Raw genomic sequence first — 12,819 nt, 5'->3', positions numbered from 1 at the left:
TAATTTCTTTTCAATGTCTCTCAATGTTTATATTTATTGAATTATGAACATATGAATTTATTGAACTATATTGTATATATTTTGTAAATTTTATTTTTTTTATTTTTTAAAATATATATTTTATTGATTTTTTACAGAGAGGAAGGGAGAGGGATAGAGAGTTAGAAACATCAATGAGAGAGAAACATCAATCAGCTGCCTCCTGCACACCCCCCACTGGGGATATGCCCGCAACCAAGGTACATGCCCTTGACTGGAATCGAACCTGAGACCCTTTGGTCCGCAGGCCAACGCTCTATCCACTGAGCCAAACCGGTCAGGGCTATTTTGTAAATTTTAAAATAAAATGTTATACAAGGATATATGAGACATGAGATACATGTAATATATTTGCCCTTCCCCACCTTGGCACCCACTCCTTTGAGGTACCCATACCTTTATGAAATTAATGTTGCCTCTGGACAAATAGAAGTGAACAAAGGACTCTTGCCTTGAGCAAGCCCAGATATGCTATTTAAAAATTTACATTCTTTTCATTATTTTGCAGATGGTTTATCTTAACAGTTTTGGAAATCTTGAACCAGGAAAGTGACTGTAAAGTCCCTGATCCACAGAAGGTCAAAAGTGTGGTCTTGAAACTCAGAGAGATACAAGTAATCACAGAAGGCAGTCTTTGAAATAAAGGTCCTCCTCCTGTTCCCAGCACCCAAGCCAGTGTCTAGCATCAAGGAGGGGTGCAGGGATTGATTATAGAACTAGTGAAGCAGCACTGAGAAGGCCCCTGCAGGGAATATGCAGGGTGGCGGAGCTCCTCGTGCCACTGCTGAGTCACCTTTTGGCTTCAAAACATAAATCCCACCTTTCCTTCAGCTTTGCAACACTTCCGCTGAGTTCTGAAAAGGAAAATAAGGCAAGGGAATATGACAATATAAGTAGACTATCATAGTTCTAAGGAGACAGTATTGTTTCAGAAAAAGTGTAAGAATATATGTACATGGTATCATTTGGTTATTCTATCTGGAAGAGTCGCTTCTCTCGCCTATATAGGAAAAAATGTGATTTTTGTGTTCTCTTTCCAAACACATAACATTTAAAAATAAATGCTATCATGACTTTAAGACAACTTGCAAAATACATGGCCATTTCTCTCCAGCTTTTAGTTTTTTCCTTACTGATAAACAGAATGGCTGTCTTTAATATAATGTGTTTTTAGGTCATGAATTCTACTTTGTACACACGCTGGATAGAATATAGTTTGGTCTCCTCAAGAGGAAGAAGTTTCTCATATTTCACTTTGTGTCACTCATAGCCAGTACTGTAATGCTTTACATATAATAGACACTCCATGATTATGAGATGAGCAAATGAAAAATGGTAGCACCCACCTAAAATAAGGTTTGTTTAAAGAAATTCTTGTAAAGTAAGTTGATGTATAGTTGTGTGAAAAAGAATTTAAGACTCACAGTTTTGACTTCCTGCACCAAAATTTCACACTTGCAGAGGAATAAATGATTTTTGTTTTTATTGGAGTATTTTATAATATGTTATACTATTCATTTTCTCAAAACAACCTATACTAATGGATTTTTTTCCCCTTTCTCAAAGTAAAAGAAAATTATATGAGCAAGCAAAAAATTTATGGAAATGGTAGAAATGGAATGTGTGAACTGTAGAATGGACCCTTGAGAGATAGAGGTAGAGACAGAAATAGAGAATGTGTGTGTTTTGCGGGGAGATGCCTACTTGGCTTGTGTCATCCACTTCCCTAGCCATAATCTCATTGGTTCATGAGCAGGCATGTTACCTGAGCACGAATTTTAGGAATTCTGTTTGAGATCCTAGATGGAAATGTTCCCTCTCTTCCCCTGGACATTATTATGGGCCATGTGAGGCCTAAAGTTCCTATTCCATCACAGGCTTAAGGATGAAGCCAACCAAAGAAAGAGCTGATACATAAAGGAGCTATATGAGAGAGACCCAACAGAACTACCAAGAATGAGTCTCCTGGATTTCAAATATGGGGGTCAAATTGTTTAGGTTGATTTTCTGTTTCTTGACCCCAAAGCATTCAAAGATATCCAGATAGGGGTTTTGGTTTCATAGATGTATATCTTTGCCAATACTCACCAAATGGTGCATTTCATTGTACATAAGTTTTCTCTCTTAAAGAACCATTAACAAATAAGTGAATACAAACTAGTAAACTGTATGTTAAAGCTTTTAATTTTTGTATTGATTGTAGAGAAAGAGGAAGGGAGAGGGATAGAGAGAAACATTGAGGAGAGAGAAACATCATAAATTAGCTGCCTCCTGCATGCCCCCCACTGGGGATTGAGCCTGCAACCCGGGCATGTGCCCTGACCAGGAATCGAACCAGTGACCTCTTGGTTCAGGGGTTGACACTCAACTACTGATCCACACTGGCTGGGCTGTATGTTAATGGTTTTAGAAGTTTATTATTGTCTGCAATTTACTTCAAATGCCTAAAAAAGAAAAAATAATAAGATGACCTGATGAGTGAATAGAAGAAGGACTATAAGGATATCTAGAGCAAGCATGGTAATATGATAATTGTGGAATCTAATTGGCGGATGACTGATCACTATAAAATCCTTTAAACTTTTCATAGTAAAATGTTGGAGGAAAAAGCACGAGTTCACTCTTATTCCTTGTATATGGATATCCTTAAATACTTTGTGGTAACTTATGGCTCTGATAAATATGGCATCAGGATAAATGTTCTTTATCATGGCAGCCAAGGCCTATTCATCCTCTTTCATGATGACTTAGGTTATATCTATTGTTATGTTTGATCGTTGGATTCTACAAGCCAGTCATTAAGAAGATAAAATCTAACAACTGTGAAGGAAAATGAGTCATGGGCATGCATTAGATTATTGTCTTAACACCTCAGATCTAAACTTTGTTATGTCAGTTCTTAAGAAGAAAATAGAGGAGCATTTGAGATATTCCTCCCTGGAATATGTCAGTTAGGCTCAAATCAACTCTTTTTTTTTTTTAAATTTTTTTTTTTAATATATTTTATTGATTTTTCTACAGAGAGGAAGGGAGAGGGATAGAGAGTTAGAAACATCGATGAGAGAGAAACATCGATCAGCTGCCTCCTGCACATCTCCTACTGGGGATGTGCCCGCAACCCAGGTACATGCCCTTGACCGGAATCGAACCTGGGACGCTTCAGTCCACAGGCCGACGCTCCATCCACTGAGCCAAACCGGTTTCGGCAAATCAACTCTTATTTTTAAAAAAGAAGAAAGTAGTACATTAAGTAGGAGCTTTGGTAAAGGTCTATTTTATTTTATTTTAATACTTTTTCAGAGAGAGAGAAACATGAGTTTGTTGTTCCATCTAGCCATGCATTCATTGGTTTATTCTTTTATGTGCCCTTACTGGGAATCAAAACCACAACCTTCCCATATTAGAATGATGCTCTAACCAACTGAGCTACCCAGCCAAGGCTGATAAAGTTATATTTCATCAACCTTATTTTTGCTTAACTAAAGATGATACAAGGGGCACTTTATACCTCAATGTAAAATAGCCATATATCACCACAGGGAATAAACACTTGCTTTTTTTTCAGGGAATATATTCTGTGAAAGTCACTTTTGTTAATGGAAAAGTTAAAAAGTAAGGGTAAGTAGAATTAAAAAGAAATACATTCAATGAAGACAGGACCTAAGTTTACTCCATTCTCCTTCCTCCTGTGGAAGAGGAAAAGAATTGGGAAGCAAAACAGAATTTCTACAATTCAAGAAATTCATGCTATTCTGGACTCAATATATGTGCCTGAAAATAGTGTGAAAAATTTATAAATAGAATTACTTTTTTAAATATGTTTTTATTAAGGTTAGATAGAGAGGAAGAGAGAGGGAGAGAGAGAGATAGAAACATCAATGGGCTGTACACACAGCCTACTGGGGATTAAGCCCACCCCGAGCAATGTTTCAGCCTAGATATTTTTCTGTTCTACCTTCTGATTCACTAATTCTCTTTTTAGCTATGTCTAATCCATTATTAAAATTTATCCATTGAAGACTGAGAATCAAACTGGGGACTCCCAGGAACCTCTTGGTCCATGGATGGACACTCAATCCACTGAGCCACAACGACTGGGCGAGAATTGCACTTTAAATAGAAAATTAACCCAAGGTTTTCAATAAAATACATACTAAATTTTTTTCAACATGGAAAAAAACGGTCCTTTCTTAATATATTTGCTTTATAAATTTGTCCTTTCATATATTGGTTGTTCTTGACCAGCCCATAATTGCGTATATATCTCTACACTACCTTCTTCCAAATCCTCCTTGCTTTTTCTGCCAAGATGCCACTCATAGTGTATTCTTCCAGAATTTCACAAGTTGTTAGAAAATGGCCAAACTTCACAGATAATAAAAATGCAGCAACTAACCTAAGCCTAATGAAACTAGGACAGCATGAAATGAGACTTTCTTAATGAAAGATTGTACATCAGAATGTCAATTTGTTTACCTTATCTTAAATCAAGATCAGAGTAGCTAATGAGCATTCTGGGCTAAAACTGGTTCTTCTGAATCCTGCCTGATCTGTCACAAAACACACGGTTCAGTTCTCTGTAGCTGTAATACGTGGTAATTTTGCCACCCAACGGAGAGCCCCCCAGAGCTGGATGAACTAAATAGGGCCAAGACCTCAATTGGTGTTGAGCCATGGCTTGGAATCTCTGGGCAAATATCAGAACCAGAATCTGTAGGTCCTAATATTGTGGAAGAACATGCTAAATCTTTCTTTAACATTAAAAAAAATGACCCTTTAATATATTTGCAGCAGGATTGAAACAAATAAACAAGCACACAAAAAAATCAAACAGCAATAATAGAACCACAAGTAGCAGCTGAGGCTTAAAAGTGGCAAACTTTGAGCCTTTCCCGATGACACTAGCTGCTAACTATCTCCTCCTCTGCAGCTGCCATGGGCTTCCCTGAGCTGGGGGCCCTGGCATTTGTCCCCTCTTGCCATACCCTAGCACAAGCTGAGGATTTGAAAACTGTACATAGGAAACACTATCTTGTCCCACACTCCCGGTGTGTTCTCTCTCTTCATCTCACTTCTCCTATCAAACCTAAAAAATATTTTCAAATCCACAGAAAAAAAAAATGACTCTCTGCAGACCTGAGTAGTTGGTATTCTCTCTGAACTCTTCCAGGATGGCACCATCCCAGACAGCCCTGATGAAAATAGCTCCTATTGCCCCTCCTGGCAGTGCCACTGGGAACAGCTGCTTGCAAGCATGCTGTCTGACCCACTAAGCCCTCTGTCCCCACCCTGTCTCCAATGTTGTTCTCCAAGTACCTAATAACCCATGAAAACAATCACTGACATAGGCTTCCAAGTTTGGTTAAGGCTGATAAATAGTGAAACAAGGATCTCAGATATGGAGCCCTGCCCTCCTTGGTAGATAATGAGAGGAATAAAGAAAAGTGTGATGACTTTACATAAGAATAAGTGCATATGGGTATAAACAGTCATTTATTGAGCCCTTACTGTCTTCCATTTGCATGATTTTTTTGCAAGAGACAAAGCACTTCCACATGCTCTCTCTCCAGCTAACAAGAATCCACTGTGGGCTTTCTCTGTGCCAGAACTGTGCTCGCTGGCCTCAATTCCAATTTGCAAAACAGAATAGATAGTCACAGGAGCAGGTATGTATGTTGGAAAAGCCTCTAGTTCAAAGGCAATTCAACACTCTACACCAGACTTCTCTGCATTGACTCCAAATACAGTGACTGTCCATTTTCTAAAGCGCCCCGTTCCCCCCTCTCCCCCCGCCCCGCCTCCGCTTTAATCTGAACAGGCAGTAATTTCCCGACTCCAGAATAGACATTCTCTCCTGTTTAGAAGAATAAGGTGTATTCCTTCCATTTCGATCCTCAGATTTCAGTGATTGCTCTGGGCAGTAGCTTTCCAGCTATTTCCTGCTATTTCTAGGCAGTTACAGAGTCTGGTATAGCTGAGCTTTCATATTAAAAGTCAGCCGAGACCGGTTTGGCTCAGTGGATAGAGCATCGGCCTGCGAACTGAAAGGTCCCAGGTTCGATTCCGGTCAGGGGCATGTACCTGGGTTGCGGGCACATCCCCAGTGGGGAGTGTGCAGGAGGCAGCTGATCGATGTTTCTCTCTCATCGATGTTTCTAACTCTCTATCTCTCTCCCTTTCTCTCTGTAAAAAAATCAATAAAAATATATTTAAAAAAATAAAAATAAAAAAAATAAATAAATAAAAGTCACCAGTAGGGGCTGTCCCCTAAGACATTCTCTATGCCAGCGGTTCTCAACCTGTGGGTCGCGACCCTTTTGGCGATTGAACGACCCTTTCACAGGGGTCACCTAAGACCATCCTGCATATCAGATATTTACATTACGATTCCTAACAGTAGCAACATTACAGTTATGAAACAGCAACAAAAATAATTTTATGGTTGGGTCACAACATGAGGAACTGTATTTAAAGGGCCAGAAGATTGAGAACCACTGCTCTATGCCAACCTAAAGCTCCTAAAGTTCAAAATGCAGTAAAATGAACTGCTTCTCTTTCTTTCTATTCTGTATGCTCTAAATTCCGCATCTTAGATTTATTTTATTGTAGCTTGGTCTTTGGTTCAATGAGTTGGCTTTTACCTTTTATCTGCATACTGCATTAACACATGCAAAGCAAACTCTGAAAAGCAACTCAACATTTATTCAATGAGTTTCTATGAAAAAGGCCCTAGCATGGCTGTAAGAGTCTTGAAAGGCAGTCTGTTATAACAAAAAATCTAACCATCTGAAGGAACTGCAATTTCCTACAACTTAGCTAAAACTCTTTGCTTAGTAAATTGCTTTTAGGGAACCAGCTCTAGTGATTGGATGAGATTGTGGCAGTTAGCATATTTAGACTAGATAGCTCTGCAATAACTGAAATGCTTGAAACATTTTCTCTTAATTAAGCAGTCCTCATTACATTCTTAATATTCTTTCCCACTTAACAGCTGGCAAAATAGTGAACTGCAATTTATCTTCCCATTATAATGATTACAAAATGAGAAGGAATATATAGATCAATTAAGTTTTCAAAACCACATGACAAGGAAGACCTGGCTAATAGTGAGTAAAGTGGCCATTCTATCTTGTCAAAACATAAACCCTTCTAGGAACAAATTCTATTTTTCCCAACAGAATGGAAAAAAAAACATTTGCCTGCTTGTTTGTTTGCAAGAGTTGTCACAGTAGAATGTGATAGTTGTATAATTCTGTTTTACATCTGTCTTGCCATTACATTTGTAATCCTTTAAATCACTAGTTGAGGACACCATTAAATTGCAGTCTAGCGTGCTGCTGATAAGCAGGGACTCCCAGCTCTATCACTTTCTGGCTGAATAACCTATGGCTAGTTAGTTTAAATGCTCCATTCCTCAGTTTTCTCATCTGTAAAATGATGGCAATAAAAGTTGCTAGAAGAATTAAAGATAGATAGATGATAGATAGATAGATAGATAGATAGATAGATAGATAGATAGATACACAGTTACAAGAGTCGTTGGCAGGTAATAAATGCCATATAAGTGTCATAGTTATTATCATGCTTACCATTAGCACAAAAAGAACAGTGATATTGTTGGGCTTCTTTATCTAACTGCTCTATTATAAATCACTTTCTTGTCAAATATCTTCAAGACTAGCTTACAGAATAAACAAGAGGTGGATTTTGGATGTCATACTTAGAATCTTATGATTGCATGGGCAAATTTCCAGAGAAAAGATTTCTACATAAAATATAAAAAAAACTAATGATTTGAAAAGTCATAGTATAAAATCCCACTAATACGAAGGATTTATATATGGTTTTCAAATTAAGAATGTTCTGAGAAGGTTTCCTTAACTATTTGTGATAACTTTGTTTTGTATCAAGAATAATACTGTAAAAATATATATGTAAAATGTCAGTCCCTTCTGGTGTGGTAATAATGCGTTACTGAATTAATGATAAATATCACTGCATTCTTTGGCCAATCAAAAAAGAAAACAAAAAGGTTATTTAACAAGTTTAAATATTTTAGCTTTCATCACTCTAATGTGTTACCCAAATGCATTTTTGTAATAGTTTCCTTGAGATATAATTCACATACCACACACTCCATCAATTTAATGTGATATTTCGATGGTTTTAAGTATATCCACAGTGATGTAAATCATCACCTCAATCAAGCTTAGAACTTTCATCATTCTAAAAAGAAATTCTATTACCCATCAGCAATCACTCTCCATCACCCTCCTACTGCCACAGGCAACCACTTTTTATCTCTATAGATTCACCTGATCTGAAAGTTCCATATAAATGGTATGTGTCCTTTTGTGTCTAAGTCCTTCCATTTAGCATAATGTTTTCAAGGGCCTCCATGTTGTAGCATTATATCAGCACTTTTTTTATTGTCAAACTAGAGGCCTGGTGCACAAATTCATGCACAGATGGTGGGATCATGGGCAGGGCCGGCTGGGGGGAGGGGGTATGGGCAGTTGGCTTGGGGGCCCTGCCCCCTGGTCGAACTCCTAGTGGAACTCCTGGTAGAGGGGACAATTTGCATATTACCCTTTTATTATATTGGACTAGTGGCCTGGTGACGAAATTTGTGTGTGTGTGTGGGGGGGTGTCCCTCAGCCCAGCCTGCACCCTCTCCAATCTGGAACCCTTCAGGAGATGTCCAACTGCTGGCTTAGGCCTGATCCCTAAACTGGCAGTCGGACATCCCTCTCGCAATCTGGGACCACTGGCTTCTAATTGCTTACCTGCTTGCAGGCCTGCTCGCCCCCAACTGCCCTCCCCTCCTGGCCTTATCGTCCCTAACCACCTCTGCCTCAGCCCTGCCACCATGACTTTGTCCAGAAGGACATCGAGAATGTCTCCCAGAAGGTCTCCCCCGGTCTAATTAGCATATTACCCTTTTATTAGTATAGAAGCTATCCCATTGAGTGGATATACCACACATTGTTTATCCATTCATCAATTGATGGACATTTGAGTTATTTCTATGATTGGCTATTATGTACAACCAGAGGCCTGGTGCACAGGGTAGGGTCCCTTGGCCTGGCCTGCATCCTCTCGCAATCTGGGACCCCTCGGGATGTTCGAATAGCCGGTTTTGGCCAATCCCCACAGGCCTGATCCAAACAGGAGGAGCCTGATCCCTGCAGGCCAAATCTCCACAGGCCCCATCCCTGCAGGCCCAATCCAGACAGGAGAGAGCCCAATCCTGTGCATTGAGCCTCTGTCCCCTGGTGGTCAGTGCGCGTCATAGCGATCAGTCAACTGGTCATTTGGTCACTTAGGCTTTTACATATATAGATGCTGCTGTGAAAATTTGTTTACAAATTTTTATGCAGACATACATTTTCATTTCTCTTGAAAATATATATATATATATATGAGTAAAACTGCTGAGTCATGTTGTAACTCCGTGTTTAATCTTTAAGAAAATTCCATGCTATTTTTCAAAGTGGTTGCATCATTTTACCTTCCCACCAGCACTGTACAAGGGTTCCAATTTCCCCATATCCTTGCCAACACTTATTATTATGTGTTTTGTGTTTTTTTATTATCGCCATCCTGGCAATGTGAAGTGGTATCCAAATGCATTTTTTAGATGTAAAAACATGAAAATACATTGGGTGAGGAAGACAGCATTTTAGACAAGGGGAAGCATGAAGAGATTAGGAAAAGAAGCCCTCGGTCAGGCTGGGAAAGGAAGCAGGAAATGATTTTAAGTCTGTTACTTGATTGCATGTCCTCGGACAACCACCTGCTCTATCCAAAGGGTCAGGAGTGTGGACAGTCCTCATTTCACCTATGGAGCTTATAATAATCATAACAACTCATCAGTGTATTGATTTATTTCGCTATGTTCCTTTCCATGTTATATTCCATTGGATCCAATACCACAAACCTTATATGGGAGGATATCATTATTCCCATTCTTCAGGTAAGAGCACTAAGACTCAGAATGCCTAATTGACTTGTCCCCCAGAAAGATAATTAAAAATAATATGTACATACATACATAAATAATAAATAAATAAAACTCACAGAGCTGGGCCTGGAAGCCAACTTTTTATTGACTTCAGAGAGAAAGAAAGAGAAACATTGATGTGAAAAACATTGATCAGTTGCCTCCCACATGTGCCCAACCAGGGATCGAACCCACAAATTGGGCATGTGCTCTGACTAGGAATCCAATCCACCGCCTTCTCTTGTAGAGAACGACGCTCCAACCGAGCCACACTGGCCAGAGGAAACCAATTGTTGTATTTCAAATCCCAATCCTTAGTTTCCTCTTTTCTTACCTCATCTTTGGTGGCGCAGAGAGTAATGAATAAGCAAAAAGGCAAAGAAGAATTTGTGTATGTGTGAAGCAATTTGAGGTCGGAAAGCTGCACATCACAAAGTCCCCACAATCAGACGGTGAGAGAGCAGCCAGGGGCGTAACATCAAGTGTGACAGTGACAGCAAGGATGGCTGCATGCCCACTCCTTTATGAGGCAAGAAGCCAGGGCCAAAAGCCACTTAAATCCCTAAATTCTGGATTTCAGAGAGGAAGGGAGAGGGAGAGATAAAAACATCAATGATGACAGAGAACCATTGATCGGCTGCCTCCTGCACGCCCCACACTGGGGACTGAGCCTGAAACCCCGGCATGTGCCCTGACCAGGAACTGAACCGTGACCTCCTGGTTCATAGGTCCACGCTCAACCACTGAGCCATGCCAGCTGGGCTGGACATTATATTAACTGTATTTACAGTAGTATATTTAATTACACACACTAGTCATTCAAATATTTATTGAGTAATTATTATGTTCCAGGCACAGTGCTAAGATGAGACTTTAAAAAGCAATGACTATAGGCCTGGTCAGGTGGCTCAGTTGGTTGGAACGTTATCCCATACACCAAAAGGTTGCAGGACAATTCCAGGGCAGGGCACATACCTAGGTTGAGGTTCCATGCCCAGTCAGGGCGCATACAGGAGGCAACCTATGGATGTTTCTCTCTCACACTGATGTTTATCTCTATCTTTTGCTCTCTCTCTCCACCCACTTCCACTTGCTCTAAAAAAAAAAAAGAAAAAAAATCAATGAAAATATATCTTCAGGTGAGATTTTTGAAAAAGCAATGACTATAAATAGCTAACATTTACTAAGCCTTTTATATATAGCATCTCATTTAATCCCCACAAAATTCTTGCAAAAGGAATGGAATTGAGGCATGGAGAAGTGAAGTACATTGTCCCAAAGTCACTAGTAAAAGGCAGAGGCAGAATAAGAGCCTAGGCAGCCTGTTTCTATACCTGCGATCTTCACCACCACCCAGTCCTCCCTGCCAGACCTTGTTTGGCTGGAAGTCACATGTGGTGACACACAGAGACTAATAATACTAATTAATTCCAGCAACCATTTGTTGAATGTTCATTAATACTTGGAGCCCAGGGGCAAATTCTCACAAGTCCAAGAAGTACTTACCTTCATTACCATTTCAGAGGAGGAAAGAGTTTCAAAGAAGTAAATTAACTTGTCCACGGTTGCAGAGCTATAATAGTTAATGCAGTTCTGGTGCTTACTACATATATACCAGGCACTGTTCTAAGCACTAATTTATTTAATCCCCAAACAGCACTATGAGGTAGGTTCCATTATTACTCATCATTCTTAGTTAAGAAACTGGTCCAGGATCCCACTCTAGTAAGTGGCAAACCCAGGACTCACACTGGCTTAAAGTCATTATCAAAACAAAATGCTGTCTCTTGGCTAAGAAGTAGCAGAGCAAAATTCAAACCCAGTCTAACTCTTGAGTGAGAGAGAACCCTCTATCTTCTTACCAACATGCTAAGTATGGCCCTCCTACCTGCTGTAGTATGGAGTGGTGCTAGGGAGGATGGGAGTAAAGACTCCTGGGGACCCTCCAGAAAGGAGCATTTAAGCTACATTTTGAAAGTCAAAGTAAGTATTGGATGAAGGCAGGCACCATGCAATTTATCATTTTCTTTTCTTTCTTTATTTTTTTGCAATTTATTATTTTAAAGGAAAGTATATGTATCCAATTGAGGACTTTAAAAAGACTATGTAGTTTCAGATTGAATTATAAAATCTTTACTGTGTTTTAATTTTTCCAGGAGAAATATTCTTGATGAAGGGAAACAAGGTTTTGTTCACTTCAATTTGGCTATACATTAAAAAATCATCAAGGAATAGAAATGGGCAGTTTTTGTAACGTTAAACTCAATTCTGACTTCCAATATTTACTTCCTCAATCTAAGTGCTGCAAGCAGGGTGATTTCCAAATCTTAGGAATCTCTGCAAGATGTTCTCTCCTTCATATCTGAAACCCAGCATTTAGAAAACCATAAGGAGCCTGGAGATTCAAATCAAGAACTAGAAGGAACCAGTGTGCGCGTCGTTCCCCCAGGGCTAGAGACTGGCAGGCAACTTGTGGCTCAAATGCTGCAGAACCAGGGTTTTTTCCCCAGCAAACTGATTTACGACCCCAAGAAGGGCAGCTGCAGAACCGGTCAGACCATAAGTGCAATTCTCAAACATGCATCCAAGAAGAAGGTCCAGGATGAGATGGGAATGGTAAAGTGGGGTTAGTTTTGGGGGGAAACTGCCTGTCCTGGGTGAGACCCTTCAAATCCTAGTTCTTGCAGCAGCCAGGCCAATGGACTCAGCAGCCCAAAATGTGCGCGCTGGGGGAGTTGACTCCGCAGCAGGGCAGCGGGACAAGGTGCCTCCACGCC

The 12,819-nt window shown here is 39.8% G+C and overlaps 1 protein-coding gene across 3 annotated transcripts in view; it reads right to left on the bottom strand.

Moving 5' to 3' along the window:
- The window catches only part of DEPTOR (DEP domain containing MTOR interacting protein), a 130,670-nt gene that overhangs the window by 116,995 nt on the left and 856 nt on the right, over positions 1 to 12,819 (bottom strand). The gene's annotated exons all lie outside the window — the stretch shown is intronic.

Source organism: Myotis myotis, unplaced genomic scaffold (assembly GCF_014108235.1).
Source record: "Myotis myotis isolate mMyoMyo1 unplaced genomic scaffold, mMyoMyo1.p scaffold_m19_p_16, whole genome shotgun sequence".
Taxonomy (NCBI): Eukaryota; Metazoa; Chordata; class Mammalia; order Chiroptera; family Vespertilionidae; genus Myotis; species Myotis myotis.
The sequence above is the reverse complement of the archived record's forward strand: the minus strand, read 5'-3'. Positions and strand labels throughout refer to the sequence as shown.